At 47.4% G+C, this 14765-nt stretch overlaps 1 protein-coding gene across 3 annotated transcripts in view; it reads right to left on the reverse strand.

The window, feature by feature from the left end:
- PCGF2 (polycomb group ring finger 2) overlaps positions 1 to 13507 on the reverse strand; it is a 39922-nt gene extending 26415 nt beyond the window's left edge. For 2 of the 3 annotated variants that reach the window (XM_035137250.2, XM_035137247.2), the window contains exon 1: positions 13227 to 13507. The gene's annotated coding sequence lies outside the window, so the exon portion shown is untranslated. The remainder of the gene's footprint in view (positions 1 to 13226) is intronic. The other variant, XM_035137248.2, reaches the window with a different exon arrangement.
- Positions 13508 to 14765: the final 1258 nt, after the last annotated feature.

A 14765-nucleotide genomic window follows, 5' to 3' on the forward strand; every position in this document is an offset into this window, starting at 1 on the left:
GTCCTCGAGAAAATTTTGTTGGGAACCCCTGCCCTACACTATTCATCACTGGTGTAACAGATCACATATCTGGAATTAAAAAACACAACTTCTTTAGCAAGGGGAATTGGATTTCCACAACGTCTAGTGTCCCAGGACCTCCCTCTGTGGAGCTGCAAACTTGAACTGGCAGAACAAGCAATGACAAGTTTTAATTGCAGAGATTTAAATCATTCAGATTTTAGATAAATGAGGAAAAACCAGTAAAAATATTCTGAAGAGGGGGAATTATTCAAATCCTTTAGTTTCTTTTGAAAATACTAAATACGGCCTTTCTAGCAATAGGTAAAGGGTAAAGGGACCCCTGACCATTAGGTCCAGTTGTGACCGACTCTGGGGTTGCGCGCTCATCTCGCATTATTGGCCGAGGGAGCCGGTGTACAGCTTCCAGGTCATGTGGCCAGCATGACAAAGCCACTCCTGGCGAACGAGAGCAGCACACGGAAACGCCATTTACCTTCCCGCTGTAGTGGTTCCTATTTATCTACTTGCATTTTGACGTGCTTTTGAACTGCTAGGTTGGCAGGAGCTGGGACCGAGCAACGGGAGCTCACCCCGTCGCAGGGATTCGAACAGCCAACCTTCTGATCAGCAAGCCCTAGCCTAGGCTCAGTGGTTTAACCCACAGCGCCACCTGGGTCCCTTTTCTCTAGCAATAAGGAGTAGCTTATTTACAGCATTATCAATCTCTCTCACACTTCAGAGAAACACTGCAGGTCTCCTCAAGAAGAAACCTATCAAGACTTTTGCAATATGCTTCTTCCTTTAAATGAATTAATGGGAAGCCAGGAGATAAGTCAACTGAAAATCTTTTAATCAATCAACAGCCCTTTTTACAGATTAATCCTGTAAAAGAAATTAATTTCTGTGAAAGCCTCTTTGAAAGATAATTAATTAGCAGATACTAGTGGGTTTTGGAAGAGAAGTCTTTCAACTCTACTCCAGTGACACCCATCTGGTCTTTCCTTTTCAAGAACGTTTTCTCTTTGTATGGCACCATGCCCTTTTATTACCTCCCATATGATGGCAGCTCTGCAAAATAGCCCATTTCCACCAATGGGATCTCCTCACCCCAGTCTTTTACAATCCAGCTAGCCTTGTATATCTTTCAGTTAATGTATTGGATTAATTTATTTATTAATTTTGTGGCAGATTGGGAGAAGTTATAGAAAACAGATTTGAAATTTACAGCATGTTGTGCATTGAAGGAAAATTATATGAAAATGATGTACCGGTGGTATTTGACTCCTAGTAAGTTAGCAAAAATGTATAGAACAAGCACAAATACCTGCTGGAAATGTAAAGAAAAAGAAGGTACCTTTTATCATATGTGGTGGTCATCTAAGGTAGTAAAAACTTTCTGGGAGATGAAATGGGGGGGAGAGAGCTTAAAATAATGTTTGTTAAAAAACCAGAAGCTTTTTTATTAGGAATTATAGGTACCGAGATTCGAAAGGATCAGAAAAGAATACTTATATATGTGACAACAGCCGCACGGATGTTACTAGCCCAGAGATGGAAAGAAAAAACAATTCCAACCAGGGGGAAATGGCAAACCAAGTTGATGGACTATGCCGAAATGGCAAAATTAACTTGAAGGCTCAGGAACCAAAAGGGACAAGAACTTTAAAAAGAATGGGTAAAATTTGTAATTTATTTAGGAGACCATTGTAAGCAGATGAAAACATTAGCAGGATTTTAACCTCACTTGTAAGGTAACGACGACTATGGATAATTCAGATGGATAGAAAAAATGTGGATAATGAATTGATATGTAGTTGTAAATGTTGACATTAGGACCCATGGAGAGGAGGGGGGGGAGTCATGAGATTCAGAGTAATCTCTTTATATAGATTTGTAATTGACTTTGCTATAAGTTTATATCTGTAAAATCAAATAAAAACTATATAAAACTAATGAGCTAAGGGCCAATGTACATGGTGTTTCCCTCCATGCATATTATCCTCACAATAGATTAGATGAGATGGGGGGGGCGCAAAATCACCCTGTGACCTTCACGGTTGAGCAGGGATGTGAACTTGAATCTCACAACCCCTAGTCCAAGACCCTCCCCTTCAAACCTGTACCATAAAGAACTGCTTAAGGAGCACTGAGAAACCAGGAGACTCTCATACTTCACCAACCTGACCTAGTTCAGTTGAATATTTTAATTTGAGCTACTTACTATCTCCTGACCTGGAGGAGTTAGGTTCGATGGTGCCATGAGGATAAGACTTTGTGATAGAGGTGCAAGGCCCCACTCAGAGGAAAGAGAAGCAGGACTTCATTCCCCCCCCCAACAAAAAAAATGCAGCAGGACTAGCTTATCACATTTTGCAGGAAGTGAAATTAGCGCAACGATCATCTAAAGACGAGCTGTGGCCCACAAGACCTTTAAATCCAGAAGTCTAGCATTACCTAACTGTGCAACTGATTGAGTTAAGGAAGATGGACCAAGGGAATAGAAGAAAGAGGAATGGCGAATGTCCCCACCCCAGTCGACTGCCACCGCTGCCTGCATTGCACCAGCCAATTCTAGGCTAAGTGGAAATAGCTTTACACAACCATGGAATCAGCCTGATCCATTCCTAACTGACACAAAAAAAAACAACTGAGCATTTCTCAACCTCCGCATTCCTCTCTACAGAGGGATACCTTCCTCTTGCATTCGATTATAGTAAGCCCGCAATTTATGTGCATTTAACTCGCCCGTGTGGCAACATAAATTTTAAAAAAGGAGCAAGATTCCTCGAAAAAGTGACTTGGGCAATCCCACCCGCCCCTGAACCAATGTGTTTTGACTATACTGTACGCCAGGGGACCCCAAACTAAGGCCCGGGGGCCGGATGCGGCCCAATCGTCTTCCAAATCCAGCCCGCGGACGGTCCGGGGATCAGCATGTTTTTACATGAGTAGAATGTGTCCTTGTATTTAAATTGCATCTCTGGGTTATTTGTGGGGCCTGCCTGGTGTTTTTTACATGAGTAGAACGTGTCCTTTTATTTAAAATGCATCTCTGGGTTATTTGTGGGGCATAAGAATTCGTTCATTATTATTTTTTCAAAATATAGTCCGGCCCCCCACAAGGTCTGAGGGACAGTGGACCGGCCCCCTGCTGAAAAAGTTTGCTGACCCCTGCTGTACGCAATGTTTGCTTTAGGTGCAACCCCTGGAACGCAACCCCCTGCATAAATTGCAGGCTTACTGTAATGCATTTAAGACGTATCGCCGCTGTTATTCCACACAGATGTTGCTGGACTACAACTCCCATCATCCCATGCTGGCTGGAGCTGATGGGAGTTGGAGACCAGCAACATCTGCAGGGCCGAAGACTGCATATCCCGGATCAAGGATGAGAATATGTAGACAATATTTAAGGAAGGGCTAATCTCATTCCAGACAAAAGAGAGGAAGAAAAAGGAGGAGCTTGGCTGATTTCCCACCCAGTCTATTATTGGGATGTGGAGTTCATTTGTTTCTTCAGACACACACACACACACACACACACACACGGTTATAAACTACAAGTGATGCTCCCATCTTAAAGTAATCAAACAGATCCTTTGCACACAGAAAAAAAATCTGTGGAAAATGGGACTATGGAAAAGAGACAGACATAAAGAAATAAATTTATCAGATTGAGGGATGAGTAGATAATTTCAGAGAATTGATTGCACAGACAATTTGAGATACCGTAGGAATATATTTTACAAAAGTGCAGGTGAAAAGCACAGAGCGTCCTCCCCACCCAGCCTGTGGCGCACAAATTATAAAATAGGAAAAAAACAAACCACCTTCCCCACTTCCTCAGCCTTCCAGTTTTGTATAGTTTTCAGATGTGCTTCAGCCCACACGACTTTCCAGCATGGAAATGGATAGATCAAACAGCCTTTGGCTAGACAGATCAATGACCCGTGAATCAACTCGCCTGGCCTGGGAGGCATCCATCCAAATGATGCTCTTTTTCTCCCCAACCTGCTGTTTTACTCTTAGGTCACTGAGAGCACCAGGTTCCCCTCCCCTCGCCCAACTTGCTTAGGAACCAGGGAAAATATTTGCACAGATGTGTAGCCAAAACCTCCCAAATTATTGCTTAGGCTTTTGCACAACTCCCAGAGGTGCTTTCGCTTAAAGGCTGAAATCTTATACGCATACTTACCTGGAGGCAAACCCCACTGAACTTAAAGGGGTTTGCTTCTAACTAGAAGTGCATCAGGCTGGGAACCTGCATCCAAAGGATCCTTGAAATTTACAGCCTAATCGCATTTCAGTATCTTGGGGACAATTTGTTGAGAAGGGATCTCAGGAGCATTTTTTTCCCTTTGGAAAGAAAGGAAATCCAAGTAATAAGGCTGTTTTACAACCCAGACTTCAGGGGGCGTGGGTGGAGGGTTTAGCTGCAGCCCACGAGAAAGAGTTGTATGGAAAGCTGAGCAGAATTGTCTCTTATGAAACTTGTAACTTGCTTTAACGTTTAGAAAGCCAGACGTTTAGAAAGACAAACAACCGTCTTTTCAGGCTAAACTATCATTTTACGCTTAAACCTGAGAACGCATTCCCATCTTATTTTCTGGCAAGATTCTTTTGTTGAATGGGCTGTGGAGCAGCTTAAAATCAATCGACTTTTCTCTCTCTCTCTCTTTTGTCGGTGCTCAGAATGGTCTTTTCTTTTTGACTTTTGGCTAGCTAAGAATAAGGCGACCTCAAGTCACCAAGCCAGCCTTTCATGGACGATGCAGACGGACGCCACCCACTCAAGTTTGCAAACCATCTCACGACCACTTTCCTGGGCAGGGAGAAACGTCCCATCGGAGAGGAGGCAATGAGATTTCCTTCCCAATAAAATGGGCAGAGAGGAGGTCTCGACTGCTGCCGCTCCAAAAAGGGCGGATCTCAGCAGGATCTCGCTCGCTCAGGAAAACGGATCCTAACAACGCAATTTTACGCACGCTTACCCGGAAGTATGACCTACTGGCCACAATTGGGCTTCGGAGTAATTATGTGCATAGGATATTTATTTAATAAATCGGGCTCCTTTAAATGGTCCCTTGTACACATGTTTGGGTGGGTGGGTGTACCCCTGCGTCTCCTTGGTTTAGGGGTTACACTGCATGGTGGCAAACCCTTAGTTGTGCACCCTGATTTGAGGGATCGCGTGTTGTTGATTTACTTCCGCTCCCCAAATGCTTTAGAGGGAAGGAATTTTTGTCAGGAAGAATAAGAAATGAAGAAAGCTTCCTTCCACCTGATGTGCTGCTGCGCAAGTACTGCTGAAAGCGCAGGAGCACCAGCAAGGGAGAGAAACAGGTACAGTCCCCTAACCGCAGACTGCCTGAAGAGGAGCTCTGCAGAGCCTGAAAGCTGGCGCACCTTCTCACAAACATCGCCTGCGCCGGGACTTCCCTGACAGCTCAGCCAGAGTTATGCACTTTTAAGAAATGCAATCCTGTACACGCTTAACAGGCTATACGTAACCGATTGAACTCGCTGCCTTCACTTTTAAATAGACATGCACACAACTGCTCTAGGAATTCCTCGTGTTCCAATGCGAAAAGTATGTGCTTGCCATTATTATTATTATTATTATTATTATTATTATTATTATTATTATTATTATTACATTTATTTACATTTATACCCGGCTTTTCTTGCAAGGCGCTTGGTTCTCCCCGCACAGCAACATTGTAAATCTGGTTAAACTGAAAGATTGTAGCAGGTCCAGGGTCACCCAGCGAGCTTCATGGGCAAATGGGTATTGAAACCCGGATCTCTTGGCTCCTAGGCTAGCGCATTAACCGCTCCACCACACTGGCTTCCCCCACCCCCCACCCCCAGGTAGGGGCTTTTGCTGCAGATTTATTACCCCCAAAGGAAGCCTGCAAAGCAACTCCTATTGAACTCAGAGGGGGCTTACTTCTGAGTAAACATGCTTATGTTTCCGCTTAAAGTCCCGTTACACAGACTTGGGTTTTCTTCCGATTTACAGAAGGGACTTTTAGTGAAATATTGCTGGCCCGCCCTTTTCACCTACTTTGCAATACATTATTTAGCTCCTGAAACAGGCAAACGGCTCAAGATTAGAAAAGAAGAAAGCCAAAATCCTACACAGGCAAAAAATGAAAACATGAAAAATGAAATCGGTCCGTGTGTCGGGGGAAACCAATAAATTTTTGCAAACAGGCCACCATCGCAGATTTTATGCTCCCCAGAGGACAGGGGCAATGGAGGTGCGGGTGTGGAAATTAAGGTGAACCCTCCCTTTGGGGTCACCAGTGGTCAATTTTCATTTTAAAAACGGCTTCCCTCCAAGGAGTGCTCATGATCCCCCAAAGTTGGATCGTTCGTCTTGGGTCCAATTCTAATTCTTGATGCGCTACAATCAAGGTCTGGTTACACGGGCCCTGAAAGGAAAGGCCTTCTGCACGTGCTCAGAAGCACTCTCTACTCTACTAGAACTACTCCCTATGAAAACGAAGCTCAGCGCTTCGAGAAAATATCCAGCGGCGGAGACAGACAAAACAGTGGGTACTGGGGGGGCGGGGGGGGCGAGGGGACATTATCACTGCACCGCTAGGGACTGGAAATCTCTGACCCCCGCCACCAGCTCCCAGCATCCCCAACCAAACACGGCCAATGGGCTAGGATGATGGTTGCAGTCCAACATCATCTTGTAACATTGCAGAAGCTGAACAGATCTGTGTCCGGTCAGCTCCACAGTCAAGCTATACATTCAACGAATACATTTGCAGAATCTAGCAGGGGGGAACAGCTGCAGACAGATCGTGCCTTCCTGCAATTGTTAATCCTTTAAAAGGGGCTCCATTTGGGCATTTATTTATTTGCTTAAAAAAGGACAGGAGGATCGGTCAGAAAACGCTGCCAGACAGCGCGCAGCTGTGGATTCCGAAGCATAGCAGCCAACTTCAGCCCCCACAATCATGTGATCGATTATGCGGTGCGGGGCTTACCTGGGCCCCCACAATATTTAATTCAAGTTTGCACCCCCGTTCCGAAGCACGTCCCGCTGAGTTTAAAGAAAGTGGGGTTTTGCTCTAAAAAGGCAACCTTCGGATAAAATAGCAAGGATTTCTTCCAGGTGAATGGGCGGGAGGCAGCCTCCTTCTATAAGCCTGCAAACTTTGGAAAGCCTGTTTTGCTCGATGCAGCCAACCAGGAAGGGAGAAAACGGAGGGATCTTCAGAACAGCGCAGCGCTTGAGGCGTAGCAGATCCTACGAAGGTCTATTTCAAAAGGGGGGGGACCCAGCAACGCATGTAAGTGTGCATAAGACTGCAGCCAGCCCTGGCTGCAATCCGGGTTTTTGCGCTCCCATCCTATACACCTAGCTGGAAAGAGTGTCTGAACTCATTCCGGCTTACCTCTGAGTAGAGAGGCATAGGATTGCGCTGCGCATCAACGGCTCCAAGTTGTCCTACCTATGCACCGAATTGCATCCTAATACACTGGTCTCTTCCCCAGTATAAAGGTTAGCATTCACATGTCTTTAATCCTCCTTTTATTTTAAAATTTTCCCCGGGGCTCCGACTTCCCCGAAGCCCGAAAACTCTTCTCCCTAATCCCGGTCAAGGTTACTACTATTTTTGCGCCAACCTGGTGCCTCTTCCAGGTGGTTTGGAATACAGTTCCCACCATCGGGGCCGGGACTCTTGGAAAAGTGAGTCTGGAGGGGCAACGTAAGAAACCATACCGAGCTTAGATTCAGATCTGTAAATTTAGGGCAACGCCCCCTTGTCACTCTCACCCGCAGCCCCCCAACTCCAAGGCAAGCCTCTAGAAATTTGAGGACCACCGAGCCGTTTGCGAAATATATAATACTTAGATCCCTAAATAAACGAGAAAACAAGCGGGTGGAGTGAAAGGATCTTTCAGATGGTTTATTTAATGCCTCCTGGTCACTGCCTAGTTGTTGCTGTTTTTGTTTTTGTTTTTTAAATTGGCCAGGGTTTCAGACTGCCTGACATTTTCCTCTAAGATGTATGCGGACAGCGATTACTCAATAGTCAACGGGCACTCTGCATGTGCTCAGAGCCACTCTTCATTGCTTCATATGCTCAGGGACCCAAGAAGGGCCCTTTGAAACAAGTTCCGAGGTTCCCCGTGAGAGTGTATGTAATATTTCACCAGGCAACTGTGGCAAACACTCCACGCGCCCCCCCCAAATGTTTCTTTAGCATCCAGTAATCCAGTCTAGAACCCGTCCATTCCAGATTCTACTGATCTCTGCACGACGCAACCCCTATCCCTGTGCAACAATCTATTTCTCTAGATCTTCTTATTGATTTCAGCGCTGGGAAGAGGCCGGTTTTCTGTGCACCACATAGAAATTCAAGGACAGTCCCTTCATTTTATTAGCTTCTAGAATTCGGCGAAGGAAACAGATTCGGGTGTTCATTACATCTCCAGATGTATTCCTAAGCTTGCGCTCTCCAGTCAAGGCCTCCCGGTTTACTGGAGCACTGGGATTTGTTGTCCAAGCTGAAGGCGAATTGACAACCTAGAACAGAATACCTATCCGCAAAACTCATGCCCTTTAGCCCTGAATCAAAGCTATTGGGATATTCCCAGTTGATGCCTTAGACGCGAACATCTAGACCAGCCTGCGCAGCTCCAGCTACTCGCATTACTTCGCATTACAACCCGCCATCATTCCATCGAAAGGCGGCGTATAAATCTCCAAAACAAAAATAAGGAATACGCTCCCACTGAAGTCAATGGGGTGTTTTAAAACGCCTAACTTTGGCTAGATCTTGGAGACGCTTTCAAAAAACAAAAACAAACTCCCAAGTGGATTTCAAAGGATGGGGTGGGATTTGAGACTATAAAATTGCAATCTGGAAAGATTGGGAGTTAAGCCTGTATTGAATCGATGGCCTTGACCTCCGGGGAGCAGGGGAAATACCTGAGTCTGATGCTTCCCTTCTGTAGGCATGAGAGAGGTCCTAAAATCCTAACCTTTCCACAGCTGGGACGCGCGCCACCCTAGCCCCGCTGCACGCGCTCTCAGAAGCGATCTCCCTCGAGCCCAAGAGGATTCCCTGCAGCCATCAGCTCTCTCGATCCCACGTGGGTTCAAAAGGCAACTCGCTCTCCAAAGCAGACTCAACAAACCGCCAGCGAGACACAACAAACCCACCCACCCACCCACCCCCATCGCGAGCAAGACTGGGTCTCGGCGCCGATTTAAATACACGCCAGTCCAAGGAGCAGGAAAAGGAGGGGCGCCCTCTTCCTTTGGACTGCACCCCCCCAAATGCCAAGCCAAAATCAGCTCCGACCCTCGCCTCTCTGATGGGCAGGGAGGGTGGCTGCTTTCGGCGCGATCCTGGCCAGTGTTTCCTCATGAGCAAATCTCCCTGTGCGCAGCGCGACTTACTCCCATGTCAATGGGTTGAGGAAGGAGGAGAGCGCTGGGCTGGCATCCTTTATGTCACACTATAATGTCACTCTGGCCTGGGAGTAAGCCAATTTGTACTTCTGTGTAGGGCTGTGCATAGGATTGCGCTGCCACAGGCGCTCCTGCAAGCACCACATGGAATAAGAAGAGCGCACGCGATCCTGCGGGAAACGCTCTTGCGCGGCCAAAGGCCAGGGCAGGAAGGCGCTTAGGATTCGCACGGCCGCTGCGCAGGGAAAACGGCGACCCTTTCGCCATCAGCGGACGGTGCTCAATCTTAAGTGGGGGCAGAAGATGCCCATCTTGTCCCGCGACCCGCCCCGCCCCGCCCCCCAAATCCAAGCACCTTCATAAGGAAGGCAACTTGAGGAGACCTCTGCTGGATCCGACCAAAGAAGGCCCGCCATCGAGCCCAGCAGCCTGTTCTCACCGTGCCGAACCAGATGCCTCTTGGGAAGCGTAGAAAGGGGGCGGGGCGCCAGGTACCCCGGGCTGCCGACACCCTACCCCTGGGCAACTTCTGGGAGCTGAGATGCGAAGCGGGAGGGGGACGCTTGGAGGGTGAAATCCACCGGCAGAGAGACTAAGAAGCTCCGCTCCCAGGACAGCGCTTTGAACTGATCCTTCACTCCATCCTTCCCATAGAATTGCAGCTTTTTTGGGGGGGGGTTATCTAGTCCAACCCCCCTGCAATGCAGGAATCCTCTTTTCAACGACAAAGCCCAGTCTATAACCTAAGATCTGAACTTGAGAGGACTCTCCATCCTCGTCGCGCTAACACAACGGCAAAACAGAGAAAAACGCACAAGCTTTGCCCGGCACCGTTTCTCCGCCTAAACGCCAGCCTCTCTCTCTCCGTTTGTGTGGCCTACACTGCAAGGTTAGGGTTAAGTACGACGGGCAGGCGTCAGGAGACATTGAGAGAATGACCTTGTTCCAGAACAGAGAAAAGGAAGATAATACTGTAAAGGAGGAATAAAACAGCCTCTCCTCCTATTCCCCTTGCCACCACTTTCGCGAAGGACTTTTAAGCAATCTGAAGGTGGGGAATTATTAATTATCATTTTTAAGCCAAAGATTTCCGATGACATTTAAAGGAAGAAAAATGAGACAAGGCACGAGGAAGGTTGAAAGCGGTTCTCTCTTTAGACTTTTGAGGCAGAAGCATTTCTATTTAAAAAAAAAGTTCCGAGCAATAAATTAAGCATTTTTAAACAGACATTGAGCGGTGCTGAACTTTATCTGGATTGATCCCTATCTTACCCCTCTCTCGAGTTCTCCAGGAACTTATCTTGGAATGCTAGAGGCCGCAGGCATGTCAAACCTGCCGCCCTCCAGATGTTTTGGCCTACAACTCCCATGATCCCTAGCTAGCAGGACCAGTGGTTGGGGAGGATGGGAATTGTAGTCCAAAACATCTGGAGGGCCGCAGATTTGACATGCCTGCTAGAGGGGAATGTTCTATATGAAGGCTTGGAACAGAAACCTGTCCTTGAAACCCCCAGCAAATTAGACATATGGAAATCCAATCCTTAATTTTCCTCGGACATTTCTGGAAGCAGGATGGCCCCCTCCCCTTCCTTGCATCCTAGAACCTCCCGTTTTTTGAAATTCCCGTTTTGGATTCCCAGAATTTAGAGGCAAATTACTTGGAAGGAAGGTCACTTCTTCCGTCTAAAGGCCCACATTGAAAACGGTGTCTTTTCCATTCTGGAGTAAAATATAGAGGTGGTGACCATCCTTTCCTCCTTGCATTCTAGAAGCTAATACGGAATGCAAAATCCAGAAAAGTGCTTCTTCCCAGCCCTCTAGAAAAGGCCTGCTTTTATTATACTCCAGAGAAGACAATGGGACGCCTTCCTTCCTTGAATTCTGGAGCTACATACCAGAAGTTTCTTTGAAGGGGCTTACAAAGAGGAAATCAGAATTTTGGAGGGAAATACGATTTTGATCCGATGACCAAGGAGAAGTTCCTCCCACCCACCACCCTTAGTGGGGCAGAAATGAATGAACCATCACAAGCTGAGAGTAGGAGAAGGTACTTTTCTGAAAGCCCACTCTCATGTCTGTTCTGACATTGCATCCTATTTTTGTAAGGGCGTAAAAGAGCAACTGGCTAATTAAATTACAGTACTACCAGGTGTCTTTTTAAAAAGAAAATAAAGGCAGTAATTGGGGGGGGTTTGATGTGGGGTGGGTGGGAGTTTAGGTGTTGTTCTAAGCAGACATTAAACCCTGAAGTGTTCCTAGCAGACATCCATAGGATTCTGCTCTTATATATGTAGCCACACAGTGAAAAATATGTAGTGGTATGGCTTTTCCACTACAGCTGTTCTCTCATTCATATTTTACACACACACAATCCCCACCTACTTCCCTTATTTCGTCCATTCGCCAAACATCGCGACAGCTAACCACAACAACAACAACAACAACAACAACCAACAACAACAAAAATGTAGCTCTGGCATCTCCAGGCTCAAACTGCCCCAGCCCGATCAGCTTTCCCACCCCCTCCCCGCATTTGGAAACAACTATGTTGTCGAACCTCACCCCACCCCCACACACCCCGCAAAATAAACCATATTCCCATGTGATTTGGGGGAATGACAGAAAAACACACACCCCTTTTCTGGCTCTAGAGTTCCCCAGATCAGACTTTTAAACCCCCTCCGTCTGGGGCCAAAGGAAGCACCATCAACGTCCTCACCTTGCTGGTTCAAACACGAGGCAAAAGAAATATGTCCTTTTCCCCCCTACCATTTACTTACACACACACACACACACACACACACACACACACACACACCAGACAAACAACGCTCTCCACAACATCCTGCGCGCCATGTTGTGGTTCTTGCCCCCCCTTTTTTATATGATAGATTGTTTTTTACAATATAAATCCCAGTCCTCTCCAAATCACCCGGGCCTGCTGCTGCTGCGCGCCCGGAGCAGCCATCGCGTGCGCATTTCTCTTTGGGGCTCCCTGGATCGCCTGACATTTGGATCTCTCGAGATCTAAAGGAGTGGATCTCTCGAGCTCCACACCAAGGGAGAGTCTTTTTCCACCGTAGCCTGCAAGATGCTGGCTGTCAAAACCACGATCGCCCTTTACACACACACACAAACACAGACACACAAAAACATACCCACACGCCGCCCAGACGCACAAGCGAAGGAGAAAAGGCCTCTCCGGGGAAGCCGGAGCTGGTGGCTGCAGCAGCCGAGGAGAGGCAGCCCTGGGCCGGGGAAGGGAGCCACGCTGGCCGCCGGCCTCCTGAGTTGCGATGGGGGACGACGACGCAGACACACAAACACACACACACACACAAGGGAAAGGGGGTCCCGGGGGGCAGCTGGGCTTTCCAAAGGGGGAACCCCGAGGAGACCTCTTTGGAGAGCCTCCGGAGGTACCCCCTTTCCCGGTTTGGGGAAGGGGGAAGTAACCCGCGACCACAACAACAACAAAGGCGGGCTCCTCGGAGCCGGAGAGGGGCTGGCAAAATTTCGAGAGAGGGAGAGAAAGAGAGAGAGAGAAAAGATCGGCCATCTTGAAAGCCAGGCAGGGTGAGGGGGGGGGGGGAGAGAAGAGAAGGAAAGAGGAAAGGGAGAGAAAGAGAGAGAGAGAGAGAAGGAGTGACAAAGGGAAAGGAGGGAAAAGGCGCCGGGGAAAGCAAGCGGGGGAGTTCCCAGGAGCAAATAATGCTAATTAAAAAAGGGGACACACACACACACACACAGATTTCGGAGAGGGAAAGTATACGAGCCCTACCTGATCCCCGGATCCTTTCTAGAGGGGCGCACCGAGGCAGCGAAAGACCGGATGGGGAGAGAGAAAAGAGAGAGGAGAAGCAAAGGGGGGAGGAACCGACGCCGCCCCCCCTTTTCGCCTCACTTACACTGATCAGACTGGAATGTTTAAATATATGCATATAAATATACACAGTATAGATAAATATATATCTCTCTCCAAAGGCAGAGAGATTCTCTGGGCAACCGTGTCTCTCTCGTCTCCTCTCTCTCTCTTTTCTGCCGGGCTACTGAAAGAGGGAGGGAGGGAGAAATCTACAAAATGGCCCTTCCCCCTCCTCCTCCTCTTCCTCCCCCACCTCTTTTCCTCCGGACAAAAAGCCCCGCCCCCTTTTGGGAGCCTCACGTGATTTCGTTCCTTCAGGGGTGTTTGCAAAAGAGCGAAGTCCCTGGAAATAAATAAATAAATGAGGAGGAGGAGGAGAGACTCTGGAGCTGGGGATGGGGGTGGGGGGGGGAAGGGGGCGAGAAAGAAAAATGTGCGGGTTTCCCTTCCGCCTCTGTCTCCAGACAGACAGACTTTGCATCCAGACAATACAAAAACAACCTTGCCACCCGTCCAGAAACAAAAAGGAAGCTCTAACCAGAGACTGCAAAAAAACACACACACACACACGCGTCGAGCGAAGTACTGTAAACCCACGATTTGAAAGAGAAAAGCCCGTGATCGTGCGGGGAACAAAAGCGACGGCGTGGGGACCGTTTGACACAAATACACACACACACCCAGAAACACAAACGGTCGGCCCGGAGTCTTTTTTTTCTGGGGGGAAAGACGCGCAGAAGGGAAAGTGAAAAAGACACCCGGTGCCGGCAAAAGGACACGCACGCACGCACACCCTCCAAAAAAAGTTTAATTTTAAAAAAAAAACACAACCCTGGTATTTAATCTCTGGAATATATAAAAGGACCGTATAGTACTGCAGTTCTCCGATTTTCTGCTCTTCCATGAGCTACGAGGGGAGATGCATAGATCTGTGAGCCTTCCAATAAGAAGGCATGCATTGGTTGGAGGCTTGCGGAATTGTCACGTGTATAAAAGAATTCGAATTCCAAACAGTTCCACGACGCAGTTCGATGCAGCCCTTAAAATGCAGAACTTGGGAGAGGGAGAGAGAGAGAGAATATGGACAATCTGAAAACGAGCATTATCTTTCTTCTCCCAGGTGTACGTGTGTGTGTGTTTGTGTGTGTGACTTTATAACCGTGACTTGTACCAGGCACTTTCTTTCGGACACCATGGAGGGGCTAACGTCCTCCCTTCCCCACAGAATAAAGAGTTCGCTACAAGTTTGCAATCTGTATAACGAATCCCAAAGAACCAATTAAAGACGCGTGCAAAAAAGATAATGGAAACGGAGCTTTGTTGTTGTTGCTTTAAGAAAATATTGCAGCTTTTTGTTTCTGTTTTACAGTGGGAAATGACCCACTTTTCTACAAAGAGCGTGTAAATTACGGTAAAACGCAGGGCGTCAAAACCAACCGTTTCGTGACTAAACAA

Source organism: Zootoca vivipara, chromosome 13 (genome assembly GCF_963506605.1).
Source record: "Zootoca vivipara chromosome 13, rZooViv1.1, whole genome shotgun sequence".
In the NCBI taxonomy this organism is placed as follows: Eukaryota; Metazoa; Chordata; class Lepidosauria; order Squamata; family Lacertidae; genus Zootoca; species Zootoca vivipara.